Raw genomic sequence first — 19122 nt, 5'->3', positions numbered from 1 at the left:
CAGCCTTTCTTCATAAGAGAGGTGTTCCAGTCCCCTAATCATCTTGGTAGCTCTCTGCTGCACCCTCTCCAGCAGATCCCTCTCCTTCTTGAACCGGGGAGCCCACAACTGGACACAGTACTCCAGATGTGGCCTCACCAAGGCAGAGTAGAGGGGGAGGATGACCTCCCTCGACCTGCTGGCCACACTCTTCTTGATGCACCTCAGGATGCTATTGGCCTTCTTGGCCACCAGGGCACATTGCTGGCTCATGGTCATCCTGTTGTCCACCAGGACTCCCAGGTCTCTTTCAGCTGAGCTGCTCTCCAGCAGGTCAGCTCCCAACCTGTACTGGTGCATAAAGTTATTCCTCCCCAGGTGCAGCACCCTACACTTGCCCTTATTGAATTTCATAAGGTTCCTCTTTGCCCAACTCTCCAGCCTGTCCAGGTCTCTCTGTATGGTGGCACAGCCTTCCGGTGTGTCAGACACCCACCCCAGCTCTGTGTCATCAGCAAACTTGCTGAGGGTGCACTCTATCCCCTCGTCCAGGTCATTGATGAATATATTGAAGAGGATAATATGCTTCTGTTTAAGAATTCCATTTCTCTCTTTCACAGAAGCATTGGTATAGGTCTTATAAAAAAAGGTATCTAAAGTTTGCATGGATATAAACACATTTGTGTCTAGACCGGGTTTGAGCACGCCCAGTTTCAATGTTCAGTAATACAGATGGGTACTCCTTCTTGGTCTCTGAATACCGTATCTCCACTATCCCAGCTTTTGTTGGGAGCATGTCTGTAATGAAGTAGTATCAGTCAAACTGTAAGCCAAGTTTATGATAAAACAAAAGGTAAAACAAATACTCCAAACCAAACAACTCAAGAATTGTGTATAGAATTAATAGGAGAAAGGGTTTTTCACTACAAGTTTCAAACTGCATTTTATCATTGTTTAATTACCACTTTGAAGAAATTATTTGTTAATGATGTAACAACAAAGCCCTTAGATTAGATAGTAAACGTAATACTATGCATTCTGTGACCTGTAGTGTAACCACAGAAGATGAGAGTTGATAATTTCCTTGGAAAAAACAATGAATAAAATGAATGCATTCCCCTTTCCCCCTCCAAATAGTAAACGATTCTCCTGTTTTTTTCATAAAGAATAAAGACTTCCAAAAAGTTACTTTAAAAGGCACACTTTTGACAGTCACTGTTATGAAAGACAGCATGTTATGTTTTAAAAAAATTGCTTTTTCATATAATGAATTATTACCGTATATTGATGACCTTATGTTGATAAAACCGTGTTTGCTATGAAGTCAATAAGACTACGCATTCAGGTGTTTATTATAGTTGTGGATGTGGCTGCCTTTTCAGTTTCTTAGAATGTTAGTAAAACAACATTTTTTTTTACAAAAAACTTTGCAGTCAAAATGTTATTTTTAGATTTTCATTAAAGAAAATATATCTGGCCTTTCAGCTTTTACTTCCTACTCACACAATTAAATCAGGATTCTGTACTTTCTAGGGGCTGCAGTATTTTACATTCATTTTGAATTCGAGTAGCTGTTAGTTATGTGCATCGAAAAACTGAATCCTAATATAGCAGCAATCAATGAACTAAATCCTCAGATCTTTTGAAGTGGGGATCAGGAGCAGAACTCTTATTCTCTCACATGTGTGTCATCAGTACTGGAGGTGATTCTGAAAAGCATTCAAGTCCATTCTACCAGCAAAAGAGGGCGCATCTACTTTAGTGTTTTGTGTGATGCCATTAGAATAAATGTTTGGCGTTTAGTTTGTTGGTTTTTTGGTTATGGTGCTTTTTTGGTTGTTCTTATTTGTTTGGTTGGTTGGTTTTGATTTTTTTTTTGTGTGTGGAAGATCTAAGCTTTTGAAAATAAGTTCCTGATCATCTCCACTCCGTAAACTTTGGAGGTTCACATTGCAGAGTGGATCAGCTGCAGTGCTTGCTCATATAGGTGTGGTCGTCTGGGGCTGCTCAGAATTGTTTAAGTTTGCAGGAAGAAAATGTTATTCTAAACAGTTTCTCATCTGCAAATAGTTTTGTATCTCCATTACCCTTTTGTTGGGTTTTTTGTTGTTTTTGTTTTTATTTTGTTTTTTTTTTGTTTGGTTGAGTTTGTTTATTGCTGTTGCTTTTTGATTTTTTTGGTTTTAGATTTTGTGTTAGTGAATAAGGGAAGAGCAACTGACATCATGTACTTGGACTTGTGCAAAGCATATAACATTGTCCTGTATGACAACTCGTCTCTGATTTACAGAGACATTAATTTGATTGATGGACCACTCAGTGGCTAAGGAATTGGCTGGATGGTCGGATTCAAAGAGTTACAGTCAACAATTTGATGTCCAAGTGTCAACCAGTGACAAGTAGCATTCCTCAGGGGTCAGTATGGCGACTGGAGCTGTTTAACATCTTTGTCAGTGACATGTATGGTCAGATTGAGTGCACCCTCAACAAGTTTGCTGATGACACCAGGCTGAGTGGTGCGGTCGACATGCTGGATAGAAGAGAGGCCATCCAGAGGGACCTGGACAGGCTTGAGAGGTGGGACCGTGCCTGCTTGAACTCCTCATGGAGTTAAACAAGGTCAAGTGCAAAGTCCTGCATGTGGGTCGGGGCAATCCCAGGCACAAATACAGACTGGGTGGAGAATGGATTGGGAGAAGCCCTGAGGAGAAGGACTTGGGGGTGTCGGTTGCTGAAAAGCTCAACACGGCCCAGCAATGTGAGCTCACATCCCAGAAAGCCAACCATATCCTGTGCTGCATCAAAAGAAGTGTGAGCAGCAGGTTGAGGGAAGCGATTGTCCGCCTCTACTCCACTCTGTTATGACCCCACGTGGAGTACCGAATATAAGAAGGACATGGACCTGTTGGATTGAGTCTGGAGGAGGGCCATGAAGATGATTGGAGGGCTGGAGCACCTCTCCTATGAAGACAGGCTAAGAGAGTTGGGGTTGTTCAGCCTGGGGAAGAGAAGGCTCTGGGGAGACCTTATTGCAGCCTTCCAGTACTTAAAAGGGGCCTACAGGAAAGATGAGAGGGGATGGAGTGTAACGATAGGACAAAGGGTAATTGTTTCAAACTGAAAGAAGGATTTAGATTAGATATGAGGAAGAATATGAGGAATGAGAATGAGGAAGAATTTCTTTACTGAGAGGGTAAAACTCTCAGGTTTTCCAGGGAAGTTGTTGAGGTCCCACCCCTGGAAATGTTCAAGACCAGGCTGGATGGGGCTTTGAGTAACCTCGTCTAGTGGGAGGTGTCATTGTTCCTGGCAGGGGCGTTGGAACTAGATGAAATTTAAGGTCCTTTCCACCTCTAACCATTCTATGATTCTATGATTTCACCTGGTGTGAATTACTTAGAAACTTTTAATCTTTGCTTGCTGTATGCCAGTGGATTAATAAAAAAAACAAAAGTCTCAAAATATTAGGCAATTTGAAGCTTAACGATGAACCTAGGAGAAGGCATCAAGCTAAAAGTTTAATACAAAAATGAAAAACCACAAGACATAAAATCCTAGTTACTTACTGTCAGATAATCCTGACTCTACACTAATTTTTATTTTGTGCTGTCACTTGTGTTTTTGCAACCTAAAGGTAAATAAAATTTCAAAACACTCCAGGATAAAAAATGAAGGCAATTAATACTTGTTTTGCACCAACATATATGGCTTTGCAAGACACAAAGTGTTTATGGGTCAAGCTCTTTTCATTCTGTGTGCAAGGGTTATCATATTTTGCTGCTTAGGCAAAACTCTGCTGGAGTAACTATTATCCTGTTTGAAATTTTGAGACCATTTTAAAGGAGGAAGCCTCCGGTTAACTTTTATGACTATTTTGCCACTGGTTTGATTTCTAGAAGAAGACGAACGTGTCATGAAGAAAATGAGTACATAATAATTTTATACTTTTGTGTGTGTGTGATGTCCTATGGTAATATGATTCATATGTGCCTGTGTATGTGATCTGTGTGCACATTTTGTCATTAGAGGAAAGCACAATCTGGATTAGAGAGAACCTATGGAGATCATCTAGTCCAGCTCCCTGTTCAAAATCAGATCTCACTTTAGGGTCAGATCAGGTTACTCAGCACCTTGTACTGTTGAGTTTTGAGTGTTTCCAAGGATGGCGATTGCACAACCTCTGCAGCCAACCTGTTCCAGGGTTTAAACCTCCTCATAGTGATGATTTTTTTCTTTCTATTGAATCAGAATTTCCCTTGAACTGTCTTGTCCTTTTGTTGTGTGCCTCCAAGTACAGCCTGACTCTGCCTCTTTGTAACCCCCATTAGGTTATTGAAGATGATGTTAATATGTTTTAACTTTCTCTTTTCCAAACCCAATAAACCTGGCTTCTCAGCTTTTTCTTGTATGTCAAGTGCTCTAGCCCTTTACCCATCTTGGGGACTTTCCTCTGGACTTGCTGCAGTTTTTCAATATATTTCTTGTACTGTGGGCATAAAACTGGCTACAGTTTTTCAGATGCAGCCTAGTGAGTGCTGAATACGGAACATTTCCCTCCACTCTGTATGTATTGCTAATGAAGTCCAGTGTGCAATTAACCTTCATCACCAGAAGGCTGCATTGCTGACACGCTTCCAGAATGTTGCCTGCCATGACTCCTGGGTACTTTTTTACACAGCAGCTTCCTAGCTACTTGGTCCATGACCTATAAGGCTGCTGTTACTCTCATCCTAGGCACAAGACTTTGCATTTGCCTTCACCAAACTTCATGAGGTTCCTGTTAGCTCACTCCTCTAGTCTGTTGTGACTGTTACCCTCAATTTGTTTTCACTTACAAATTGCTGAGACGACTTCCATCTCATCATGTTCTTGAAACCTTATGCCACAGTATTGCTCCCTTATTTTGACTAAAAGAGCAATTGCCTTACTTTAACCAAGAGAAAATTATAGCCTTACCTGTTCTATGAAATAGGTGCCCAGGTTGAAGAGACAGACCCTCAAAGACTTTCTGACTGATGGAACAGAAGAGGGGTGAAGTCACAACTTCTTAGACATCAGAAAATCTTATACCAGACAGCAACAACTGACCATAACTGTGGGGAAACCTACCTCAGAATTTGTCTTAGGTGTCACCAGGAAATCCAGGCAAGAGAAACAAATCCAAAAGAAAGCTGGCTTAATTATCTCTAAAGTTTACAATGCTATTTCTTTTAAGTTAGCTGTGGACTTCAGCAGTTCAATGTTTTGTCCGGGTAACTGCATCTATTGCATTTCATATCAGTGACCATTAATTATTCTTGTTAATTATCAGCTACTCATCAAATCCTGAGATCTTAAATAATTTTATTTTCATCCATTTTAAGAACACTTCAAATTAATTAAAACAATAACAATAAGCTTCTTTTTTTTCCAGTTTTGTTTAATGTCTAATCCTAATGTGTATAGCCTTTATGTATTCTAAAGTGTCCAGCATGTACGTACTCTAGATTTTATACAGCTTATTGAAAATGTTTAGAATGATTGGTTTGGTTTGCTTGGGTATTGGTTTTTTTTTTAAATTTTATTTGGAGTGGTCGAACTAATGGATATTCTGAAGTGGTTTCTTTCACAAATTGCACTAAATGTACTTGGACGTTAAGTTTTCAGTCCAGATTCAGTTAGGCTTTTTGGAAAGTCTGCTATCACCTATGAAGCAGTCTTTCTGTGCAATTGTTGGCTAATTTTTACACTGTTCAGTCTTTATATTGCCTAAAAATGCGTTGAGTTTTGTTCATTGTCACCAGGGGAAGTTCTCATTCAACATTAGCATTCTACCAACACCTTATTTAAAATAGTATTTCTTAGACAAGATAAATGACTCCAAAAGCAAAATATTTATTATTTCTAGGGTTTTTAATATACTTGTAAAATAATAAATTGCATTTGCATTCTAAACTGGAAATAAATATTATAATCTAAAAATAAGTTTTATTTGCAGTATGAACTTCACATGGAGTACAAACTTAATCAATGAATAAAATTACTAAAAACCTTATATAGTTTGTCATTTAATTCAGGTGTACAACCATCCTCATCTTTTAAAATTATGTTTACTTATTGCAGTATGAACCTGAGAAAATTTGTTTGCATTCTTTTATGGTGCCAATTAACTAATCTTGTTTAATTCTGCAATTTCTGAAAACAGATATATCTTGTGTAAAATACAAAAAAATCAACACTGAGATCAATGTTATCATGCTAAATATTTAAACAAACAATAATGACATGAAATTTACTTTATAACAGAATTAAAACTATTTTTTTTTCCATATCTAAAGTTAAAGAAAGATATCAGAATGCCATTACAGAGATGCTGGGTGCATTAGTGCAAAGACAACATTACACTTTAAATTGTTCATGACAGAGTTGCATCAGCAGGCCAACAAATCATTCACATATGATATAGCTGCTAAAAGATGAGACAAAAATACACTGCTCTTTTGAAGCCCCAAGTCATCAATAAAGTCGGACAAAATAACATTCAAATGAAGCTTCATTTCTGATTTTGCTGAGCCCATTAAAGCAAAACAAAACTTAACCTGATACGTGATCAGGAAGACTGAAAATGTGTGGCTGTTCCCTCTTGTGATGCCTGATGAGTGAATGTTCTCTTTTCTCTGCTTCTCTGTCTTATCTACTCTAATTCCTAAGATAGCAGAAGAATGGAACTATGGATAAAAGCCTCCATTACCATACAGAAATATTATATGACGAAAGACAACTTCTTAGAGATGTGTAGATGTACAGCAAATCAGTTTAATTGCAATCACTGAGGTACTTTAATGTGTTTTGCACAAACAGCCTCAATTTGACCTTGTGGTGTCTCCTTCATCTTTGCTGGTTTAGAATCTCTTTAGGCAAGAGATAAGGATGTATGGTTGGTTGAGTCCTCTTTTCCAGCTCTTGTCCTGGCAGTGCAATGTTTGAAAAAGATGACCATGACCAAGAGAAGAACAGCTTGTCTGGAGAAAATAATAAACAAAACATTTGTGTTTTTCTTCACCGGACCAGACAGACAGAAAAAAAGTTACAGTTTCTGTCAGTCACCTCCTTCTGTCAGTCATCTCCTGCTGTTTGAATGGTGAATTGTTGCTCTGTGACTGAGCAGAGTGTTTGTGTTCATAACTGAGAAAGGAAGAAGAAGTCATGGCATAAAGTTTTCATAGTTTCTACGTTCAAAAAATTGTTTAATGCTTACTTAAATGATAAATTAAACGATCATTTACTCTGTTTTACCATATTGCTCCCGTAGCATTTATGAGACTGAAAGCTAGACTCCTTTTCCAAACAGCCATCATCTGAGAACCTGGGGTGTCAGTTTTGCTTGTTTGAAAACTAATCCTCAGAACCTATTTTCAGCCATGATATTTACTCCCTCTTCACACCAACATGCAACCTCATGAGCAGGCGTGTTGCCAAAACTAACAGACAAGAAAGAATACATTTCGAAAAGTGAACCAGCAGGTGCTTCACATAACTGTAGCAAGAACCAACCCAGCAAGAAGAAAACAGCACCTCATGAATATTTGCATCTACAGGAAGAATGATGCTCTCTAACAGCAATGAGGAGCTGAATTAACTTCAACATTTTAAAAACTGTGCAGCCACATAGGACGCATTGGTGGCCTACTAGAAAAAACTGCGCTGCAGCTTGAAAGAAAACAGGAATGCCACATCTAAGTCTTAAAAATTATGCCAAAGGGAGGTTATACAATACTAGAATATAACTGCATATATTGACTAGACCTGATTAGCTGCTGATGTTCTAGTGATAGTCATTATGCTTCTCTTTTGCAGTTTAAGCACAATGCTTCAGAAAAAGGTGAAAATAATGAGAGGAAAGTGAAGTTGCCCTTTTACATTCCCTTTTCACAAACAGATATCGCCGGTAAATCCTCAGTTAGAATGTTAGCTCCTTGGGGCAGGAACAACATTTTCCTAAATGTCTGACACAGTGCTGAACATAGGAAGGCTTAATCCTGTTATATTAAAACAAGAAAATACTCACAAGCAAAAAATTCATCGAGAGAGATTTATGAATCAATAATTTGCAGTAAAAGAGATTACAGGGTTATAATACTCCAAATAAATTTTGTCATAGAATATTCAGCATTAGAGAAAAACTAAATATATTATAGAATTTTCTAGCATGACAATGTAGATACTGTATACAAATAATATAAGCTTTATCTGATAATAACTAATAATATGACTGATTAAAAAGTTCTTAATATGCTAGACATCGGATAAAGCAAAATAATTTTAAAATGCATGGAGTATTTTCTTCCATCATATCATTATTAGACAGGCTTAATGTTGTTTGTACATCTTCTTATGTATTGATACTGGAATATATTTAAAAAGCGATTCATTTTCACATTAATAAGAGGCTAGAATAAAACACAGGAGTTCTCTGTATTTCGAGGAGTCAGAGAAAGAATCCATTATATTTAAGTGGATGTTCAGTTTTGTAACTGGAAATAATTGGAAATTTGGGCCATTCAGACAGAGGCACCTTAAGTAAAGGCAGTTAAATTGTAGTTATTGTTTTGAAAGTGGCCAGTGCTTCACTGATGTCTCCCATGAGACTATATTTGCTGCTGAAGAAGTAGCTTGGTGTATGAATTACAACTCTACTAAGTGGCCATTAATCTTAAAATATGTAGCGTGTAAGCAAGATCTCAGGGAAATTTAATAGTGTGGGAATTGTGAATAACTTATTCTGTTCTTACTTTCGCTGTGTGTATCTGTTCTACCTAGCAGAAGGTTTTTACAAAGAAGTTTTGCATTAGCTGTTATGTAACCCAAGCTGCAGATACCTAACTGTGCAAGGGATGTTAAACTGTGATACAGTTCTTATAAAGTAAGAACCTGTATTAATAGCTTGGTAGAGAGTACAAAAATTCCAATTTATTCAAATATTAAATCTAACATTGGTTCATAGAGCATGCCCAACAGCAGTCCCTACTGATGCCTTCACCGGTCACATGTTCTTTCTTTCCTATCCAGCTTTAAATCAGTGCTAACCAAGCTAGATCCTTGGTTAGAATGTCTTGCCTGTACGATGCCCATCATTTTCAGCCCAGAATTGCAAGTGCAACTCTCTACAGTCTCTGCAATTGTGATTTAAGGTATAAATGGGCTGCTAAAGATAAGCTGATTTGGCTGCAAATGTCCACATTAAAGTCCTAAAATGCAGTACACCAGCTCAAACCTTTAAATCTTTTTCCATTAACTCTTTAATTGAAAAAGGGAACAGAACATTTCATTCATATCATGTTATATCACTCCAGCAATATTATTACTATACTTTTTAATATTCAGTCTTTGGAAGACACAAGCCATCTAAAATGTTATTGCTCTGGGTAAGACAGGTGCTTATGTTGATGTTTATGTGCAGTTTCAGCTTTTATTAATAGACACATAGCTCCATTTCCAAAGCCTCATAAATCAGGTTATTAATAATGTCCATTTTTTTGCTTTTATCTACCTGTAACTGTTAAGACAAAATAAGAAGCTAAAACCAAAACCTAAATTTGTTTGAATGTGCCAAACAGTGGCATAACACTAAGAAATATTATTATTAATAATAATAAAATAATAATAATAACAACAACACGTCAGGTATATATAAAAGTTGATAAATTTAGTATTGGCAAAAATAGAAGTAATTAAGCTCAAGTTTACTCTTGGCTATAAAACTACATTTAATCCTGACATTCATAGAGTGCATTCACTTCTAACCCAGGCAAACTCCCCATTTTGTCAATTCCATAAAATGAGAAATATGGAAAATATATATGATTGCCAGCGAAGCTGATGAGAGTTTGCCTGAGTGAAAGTGAAAATGAACTTATTAAAATCTCCATGATATGGCCATATTTAAAATGGGTTAAAGATTAACCATATTGATAAGATTTCTCTGCTCAAAACATACGCTATGTTATACAAAATCCCTGACGTCACTGGCAATATTTTTTTTCCAATTTGACAGTTATAAAGGAATGTTAAAATTGCTGCATAAAATAATTCTGTTCCTGAATTAGCTAGAGACTTTTTTTTCCTTTGAAAACCTAGCAAGTAGAGATAATTGATTCAAACCAGCAACCCTCTCAGTTATGAGCAGCGTAATTGAGAATGGACAACAAAATTAAGTAGCTGTCACAGTTTCCTTGGCTATTGTCTTTGGAATCTGGGAGATGTGCAAGTTACAATTTATGTGCTACCTGCTGCTACTGTAACCAAGTAATATCACAGTTTAGTGAATAATTCAACTTGCTAATTATGTAAACAGGATTGTGTGAGGAAACAAAGGCATCAAGGTAACTTTTTTTAATCTGGAAGTTTTCCCATGGTATCTCCATGTGTATTGACAGCATTTCTCATCCTGTAAATCTTTACACATTCTCTTCCTACACACAATATTACTGTTATTTGTAACAGTAATGTATTATGTGCATAGCATTTATATAGAGAATTATTTTTACTCACTCATACGAAGCAGTGAGTCGTTGATACTGTGGTTAAGGCTGTGTAAAAGATTGTCTACATCCGAAGGCTGCAAAAATAGAGAGCTATAGATCCATATATAAAACTTGGGCTTTATGACTGATACACAGTGATCTGACTCTTACAGGATGGCATTTTCTTGCTCATTCATTTTATTGTAAGTTATGACTAGAATATTAAATGCTTGACCTTCATTAATGCCTTGCAAGGCCTGGGGACTAAAGCTTATCCTTCTTCAGGATGATCCCCATTTCTGGTTATTGTGACAGCAGCTATAGTTAAGATCTATCATTCTCCCCATCCCCAATTATCTTTTAAAAAATTAATTAACTGTTTTCTTTTGTATTATGGTTTCTTCACTTTAAATTGGATAAAAGGAGATTGTTGAGGGCTATTTTAGTAATTTCAGGTGGATCATTCAAGTAAGTTAATTTCTAATCTAGTGGATGAATAATAGCATATTTGTGGGAAGATAAAACCATCTATTCTATTTGTGATTGTTCCTTTGGGTTTCTGGGAGTAGCATTTTCAAGATGTAAGTGATTATAGTGATATCTTGTTTGGAGGGCGAATTTATCTTCCATCTCTGTTTCTCACAATTTACATCGTTGGCATTGCTGTTTGCCTCAAATATTGTCACTATTAAAAACTTTATCATCTTTCAGATAGAGTAAAGTCCCATCTTTTTATGATTGTACCCTTGCCATAGGCAACTTAGTAGTTGCCTGCTAAGTTATAAATATGCAGCTAAAAATAGCTGCAGACAAATCCTGTAAAAAGTGTTTACTTTTCTGATTTCACACAATTACTGTAGCAATTATCTTCTCTAAAGTGGAACAATTTTACATCAAATATATCAATATTTTTGATACCTTTTTAAAAACTGGACAGTGGTCACAGCACTAAAATTAAATGAAAACTGATCTGGATAGATTGTATATCATGCTGAAATATGAGGGGTATGGTATTTGTGCTGATTCCTCTGCCATATTACAGTCAGCAGAAGTCCTGGGGGTGGTCCCCTCTTCCTATAAAAAGGAAGATGTAGTTGGTGGAGAGCATTTCTAGCTCAGTGAGATTTCAAAACATTGCACTACCTACCTGCTCCAAAATAGATCATATCTGGTGACTTTCTGGCATGATGTGAGGGACATAGATGGTATTTAGGGAAAGAGCAGGGTAAATAACCCAAATGTAGAGAAAAGAGAAAATGAGGTTTTGTAGGTGTTTGGTGGGCTGAGTTCCTGCTAAAATTATTTGAACCCTGATTAATTTAAGCAGAGTTTTCATTACTAGGAGTTTTTGTTGCCGTACAGTAATTATTTTTTAAAGACAAATAAGGGACGCATAACCCTTACTATACAGCAATGCCATCAAAAGAAGAAGTGTTTAATTTTAGAGGATTCAATTTTATTCATTTTCTTGAGGAAGGAAAGGTTTCTAAAATCCTGGAGAGTGTGCTTTCTGTCATATACCCTGAATGCTATGCAATGGACCTAGGTCATATGCAATCACTTCAGCACGTAGGAGATGTACTTATACATGATTTCAGTATGGAAAGTTTGGGGGAAAATTATGGCAAGGGAGGAATTTTCAAGATGATAACTGTGAATCACAGCTGCTAATATAGATAAAAGTTTAACGACTGAAGCTGCAGTGTGCATTCAGGAAAAGGTGGAAAAAGAAGCCGAGACCAGTGGCCCACATTAATGCACCAAAACCCAAAAACCTAGATCCAGTTAGAATTACTAATTTTTTTTTTTGTAAGAAAGTAGTTGTGGAAGAAAGAAGCTGATTCAGAGAGGAGTTTCCATTCTTTATAGACTAGTTTTCAAAAATAAGACAGATTTTATCCTCATTGAAAGGGAGGGCATATATTTATGGTCATTCTCTCTTTTTTTTGTGAAGAGAGAATCCTGTTTCTGCTCCCCAAAGCTGACCGAAGGATTCAGCCTATTTTAAAACTTAGAACACTTCACAGGTTGTTTTCTTAAGGTCTTGATAAGCATCTGTCCTCTGTGGCACTTACTACTAATCAAGCAATTCTCTTGATTCACTCATCAACAGTGAAAAAGAGACTAGGCTGAAGCTCAGCTCCCACATGAAAAGTTCAGAAAGTTAGGTATTATATGCCAATTAACAGGCTCTTTTCTCTATATTTTTATTATACTTCCTGTGAAGGCCTCAATTTCTGTATGAATGCATATTTGCATATTTCCCCAGTAAATTAGGATGCTCCAGATGATTTTCCACTTGGATGAAGGCCTAAGCCTTTGCAGATCTCAGTGTGTAATTGTGCACATGCATTTGAAAAGGTGACAACTGAATTAGTGTTGTCCTCAATAAATTCCAAGCATGATGGTCTATCACAGGTGATAACAGTTCCTTGGTATTGAAATGGATTCTCTAACAATGGAAACCAGTCTGCCAAATGAAGAATTACTGAACATATGTTAGCATTGTTATTTAAAGAGGTTCTGCATGCCAAAGACTGATAATGAAGCAGTAACACACATTGCTAAATTGTTTTGTAAGAGAAGGGAGAGAAAAAAAAAAGGAAGGGGGAAATTTTGTATTTTTTGAGCTCTTCTGCATCTGGTTCCATTGGCTAAACACTGCTATTTTATAACATTGGCTGAAACAAAATGGTTTTTCAAAGTATGCGAAAGTGTATTTAAAATTTCAAAGTACTAACTGGGTGGCTTGGGAGGTTTTATTCATTGCGCTTGAACACACTCATGGATAGAATATTAAATGTAAACTTTTTAACACATTCAAGGTGGATTGATTAGGACAATAATCTTTAAAGAATGATTTCCACCTTTGGTGGCTTTGATGATGTGAACCCATTTTTCCAAGTATGTAAACCACTTCCTAATCCCTCACTTAGATTGCAACAAATAATGATGACAGACAATCAATACATGCAAGCATCTGTTTCAGGTTATACATATGCTTGGCAAGAGTAATTATGCTGGTGATATCTCATAGTATGTTAAGTTACTAAAGGTCCCTGCTCCTGACTCTACAGAAAAAAAAGAGACTGACATCTGCTCATGGCTGAACATAAGACATTTGCATTTGAATACTGAATCCTCAAAATTTATGATGTTACATCTAGAATGCCACTTTTAATTATCTGTATGTCTTGCTTTAAAACTTCAGTGTATATTCCTTGTTCCCGATTCTGTCTGCTTTGATAGGCTGTTACCCCCTGAATGCATTCCTACTAAAAACAAGAAAGAAAAAACCCCAAAGTTGTGAGTTACCAGGATTTTCTATTTTAATTTTACTGTTCATAGTGTGAAAGCCAACCAATAAGGAGAAACGTAAGGCAAGAAGACAGCACACTTCCCAGAACTTTTGTACTGAATCCAGGATATTCTGACCACATGACACACATATTGTACCCTATTAACGAAGCAATGCAGTCTTTTTTCAGCTAGTAGTTAACTCCATTTCTTACTGGGGCCAAACTTCATAGTGAGAACTACACAGAATTTAATTTTGTGTATCACAACATTTTTGAGATATAGGCATTGGGTAGGAGGACACTAATGAGTTTCCTTTTTAGATCATAACATTTAAAACTGTCTTAAAAGGATAGTGTACTTGTTATGTGAACATGCCTTGGGTATGCTTTTGCAAACCATATTACCTTGTACACACACATTCACAAATAATACACAAAACAGTTTCAGTAGACACATCAGGCAAACGAATCCAGATAACTGTAAGGCAGATGTGATCTTTATACTAATCACATGATTCCTGTTAAAAAAAAAAGTTATTCCTTTTTGTACAGGATGGGTCCTTGTTTTATCTCAGCTTTTATAGGATAGATGAAAAATTAACAGTGCAAATAGAATTTTTAAAAGAATTTGAAGTCTGGAAAAACTCCTTTTGGTGAGAGATTTAAATTACAGCCTACTTAGCTTATCAAGAAGTAGATAAAGATTTGATTTGATTATCATGCATAAGTATCTTTGTAGGAAGAAAATACCAGCTACTTAAATGTTTTTCACTCTACTAGAAAAAAGCAAAAAAAAGCCATGACAGTATTTTGAGGTACTTGATGATCATGACGGCAATAATAATCATTGTAACCACCACCAGTGGGAGGACAGAAGTTCCTTAAGAATAAGGCTCATATTTTTCAGCTGTGAAGATAATGCACTCTAGAAAAAAAGGAAATGGTACATTTTTTTATTCTTAATGACTTAAACTCAAATATGGATTGAAGACATTGTAGCCAAATACAAATTACTGGAGTTGTTAAAGGCATTGCTAGGCTAATTTCTATGGACCTTGTGAGCAATCTAGTGTCTCTTTTTGCCCTTAAATTTTCTAATCTATGTATAAGAGTCTGTTATATTCAGTAAAATGACACTAAATGACTCGAGATGCTCTGCTCCAGCCAATTTCATATCCTTCTCTAGCTATGACCTCACCACATTTGGAAGTGATAGCAACTGGCCTGCAGTACATGAAACCAAGCAAACTGCTTGAATTTCCATGACTCTTTCTTCTTGCCTTCATTCAATGTCGTTACGATATTGAACATCAGAGCAAACCATGACTCATGCATATATCTTTCTCTGTTTATGTACATACACATTGTATTTTGTACATACTCATCGTACGTACATGTTATATGTTTATATATATATGTGTACACAGATGTTGCATATGTTATCTGAAAGTTGACGCCTTCTAAATAATATTTGTATGAAACACCTTTGTATACTAATATAGAATCATAGAATCATAGAATCTTCATGGTTGGAAAGGACCTTTGAGATCATCGAGTCCAACCATACACACACAAAAAAGAAAACCAAAAAAAAACCACCCCAAAAAACACAATCCACCACAAACAAACAACCTACAATCTCTGCCCCTAGAGTATGCCCTGAAGTGCCAAATCTAGACGTTTCTTAAATACCTCTAAGGATGGTGACTCAACCACTTCCCTGCACAGGCTGTTCCAGTGCCCGACCACTCTTTCAGTAAAGTAATTCTTCCTAATATCTAACCTAAACCTCCCCTGCCGCAACTTCAGACCATTTCCTCTGGTCCTGTCATTATTCACTTGGGAGAAGAGGCCAACACCCACCTCTCTACAACCTCCTTTCATAATATAAATAACTAATAAGAAAAATCAGTCACTTATGTCTGCATTAAATAGCTTTCATAAAATGGAATGATTTGGTTTTAAATGCAATTGCTGCCTGTAGAAGTCATTAGTTTGCTGGTTATAGCTCTTATAAGCTTAGTTCTTGAAGATACCAAGTGAGTAACTACAGCATAGTTGTCAGATTAAGTTATATTTAGGTTAGCATAGAAAACCACAGCACTAGATTAACCAGGGTTAATAGTACCTAACCAGTAACTTCATTGCTAAAGCTCAGGACACCATTGAGTCACTGCTGGAGTTCCCTGAGTTCCCAGATGGAAGCTGTCATAGGCAGGCTCATATGCTTTGCTGTTTTGTAGACAACCACTGAACTTCCCCAACTATATGCTTTATATCCTCATTCCTATTGATTTCTGTATGAGAAAAAAAACCAACCCCACAATCAAAAAAAACCCCAAAACATGCCATCAGTGATAGTAACAAGAAGGTACTTCGTTTCAGCATCCAGTTTTGTTATCCTGTTCTGATCTTTCACGTCAGTACTACACATTATTTCCCACTATGGTAGGACACACTTATTCTTACACTCTACATTCACCTCTATTGAGTCACGTGTAATTGACTTTGTTCCTTTCTTAAATTGTGCATTTTTTCAAGCAATTTTCTGCTGTCCTCGGTCTTTTATCAACAACAAATTGCATTAGTGCGTGGTCTACACTGTATCTTTCAGACTGCTAACAAATATACGAAGTAATACTGGACCAGGCACTGGCTCCTGAGGGAGCAGGTCTAACACTCACAGTAAATGCTGTGTTTAGAGCAAGTTATATCTTCTTTTTTGGCTGGTACTTGGTTCATCTGAAGACAGAATAGAATCTGTTCTACAGTCCTTGTCTTTGATTCTACAGTTCTACAGTCTTTGATTACCTACTTATTCTCTGACCTTTTACTTTTACAGTCTGCCCTCCTGCCCTTAACCACTTTCTAATAAATTAAACTAGTGCCTTCCAAGCTACTTTTGGAAGATTTCCCACATGATAAAACTCTGCAAAATGCTGTTTTGAAATGAAAACAGACGGTACCCATTGGTTTCCCTCTTATAATAAAAAAGCAGATTTATGGACCTAAGTGAGCATATTCACTCAGTCCATATTTCTCCAGGTGCCTTCTGATCATGCTTTTGATTAAATTCTTTGAATGTTCGAACCTATACAGACATACATCTCTGATAAAATGCTTGGGAAAGACCTCGGAAAACTGTACTCCTTGTGAAGAGGAATAAGGACTGAACTGTCTGTGAGAAATCATAAAAAACATCTCTTCCTCTTCTTGCTCTTTCAGCAGCATGTTTAACCCACCTTTCAGCTGCCACTGAACCAGTGAATGGTGCATATTAACAGAAGAGGAAGATAAAAATAATGCAGTGTTAACAGGGGTTATGTTTCACAGTTAAAACAATATTTTCGGGTTTTTTTATTGAACTTTAGTAGCTTTTTCATGCAATAAATGATAGTTTTGCAGTCTATTTGATTTTAGAATCGTGACAAAAAAATGAATCAAAAATAGTGTTGTATATATCTAGCCAAGCTGCAAAGCTATGTAGGCCAATACCTTTTTAGTCAAAGAAATTAGTGTCCCAAAGTTGACCTATGTTTCTAATTCACCATTAATTATGCCATCCTACTGCTTCTGAAATATTGATAATATTGAAAATTATTTATTTTGATGGTCCATGGTATGTTTTATAATCAAAAAGAATATGGCATATACTATCCCTATAGTTATTGTTCCCAAATACAAACCCTATTCACTGGAATGGGCAGCATCTGCAACAAACAAGTGTCAATTAATCAGTCAACAGAAATATCAATTTTAATGCATGACCTCCTATGACAGAGCTATTTGAGATTCCTTATATTTGATTCGATTAATGTATTTGACACCAGGTTGACACTTTCAATGAAGATACAGAATGCAGTAGGCTCCTGAGGCCAAGCCATAGCTGACAGAGTGGGAGCAGTAGATCAACAAAATTCAGTGTAGATTTGTAACAGAAGATCAGTTTTTTCTTATAGCTTAAAAAATGTTGGGGAAAACGGACTAGAAAAAGGCTTATAATTCACAGGCTGCAAAAACTGACAAATATTCAAGTCAAATGAGACCAGCAAAGGTTATGGGTAATGGCAGAGGACACTAAAATAATTGTATTTAAGAGGCATGCATGTAAATTAATCATCTGATTATTATTAGAACTAAATACTTCTTGTCTATTACAATGTCATGTGAGAAGTTTATTATTGTTTTTATATGTAATCTTAACACCATCTCTACCTAAAATAAGTTTATACTTAAAGACCAGGCCTGATTTACGGTATGTGTGAACTAGAGTGATGCCATCTGAAATGCTAAACAATCTGCATCAGAGGGATAATAAGACAATGTAGAAATGAGTAAATTAATCTTTTTTTTTCTCCTAGACCAAGCAATAAATAGTGAGCAAGCCTAAGTTATCAGCTGAGAAACCCTGCTTACCCAGCTTTTCTTTAAAATGTACCAGTGGAATGCGGTATCACCTATTCATGTTTTTGTACTCAAAAACGTGGTGTTTTAAGTCAGAAATTTTGTTTGGTTCCAAAAAATAAATGTGTGTGCAAATCCAGATAGCTTAAGTTCTGTTGAAAATTTTCAAACCTAAAAGAGTCAGGTTACTTTATTATTTCTCATTAAACATTTTATCATCCTTAATTGAAGTAGAAAGAAAAATTAAGAGAAAGGCTTTTTAGTGGTTTTAAGATATGCCTTCAATTATTATTCAGAATTAATATGTGGTGCAGAATAAATAACCCTTTGCCACTGTCCCATTAAAAAGCTCCATAAAAGTAACTAACTCAAAAGATTTTCTTGACTGTCATCAAGAACATTTATAAAACAGTAAGGTTAAACCACCTTTCTTAACATTCAGTACCAGGTTTTTAGATTATTCATTAATGCATATTCAACAAATGTAAGTGGTTTCATTTCATATATTTAGCTGGACCTTGACTATTTTAGTTCAGAGTATTCTTCATTGTCAGAGCATTTAAAAACCAATCATACTCTATGTCTGAGTGTTAATTTCTTCCTCATTTAAAATAAAATTGACAAAATACAGAGCAATTTTAGACTTTGCTAGAGCAAAATATTTCTGATGTAAAAGAAAATACAGTGAGTAAGAAAACACGAATTTCAATGCTTTAAAGACCTCTTTTTGCTTCAGGGAAACAAAAGGAAAAACAAAAATCCACTGCAGAATGTTTTATATACTGCTTAGAAGAAAAGACATATTGACCCTTTTCTTTCTATAGTGTCTCTTTCTCAATCTGAAGAGCTTGTGCTTTGGGTCAGCTTCAAGAAAACACAGGAAGGCTTTACTTTTTTAAAACCTCCTGCCCTCCCCTCCCCTCCCCTCCCCTCCCCTC

Source organism: Larus michahellis, chromosome 1, assembly GCF_964199755.1.
Source record: "Larus michahellis chromosome 1, bLarMic1.1, whole genome shotgun sequence".
Lineage (NCBI taxonomy): Eukaryota > Metazoa > Chordata > Aves > Charadriiformes > Laridae > Larus > Larus michahellis.
Note: the sequence above shows the minus strand (reverse complement) of the source record.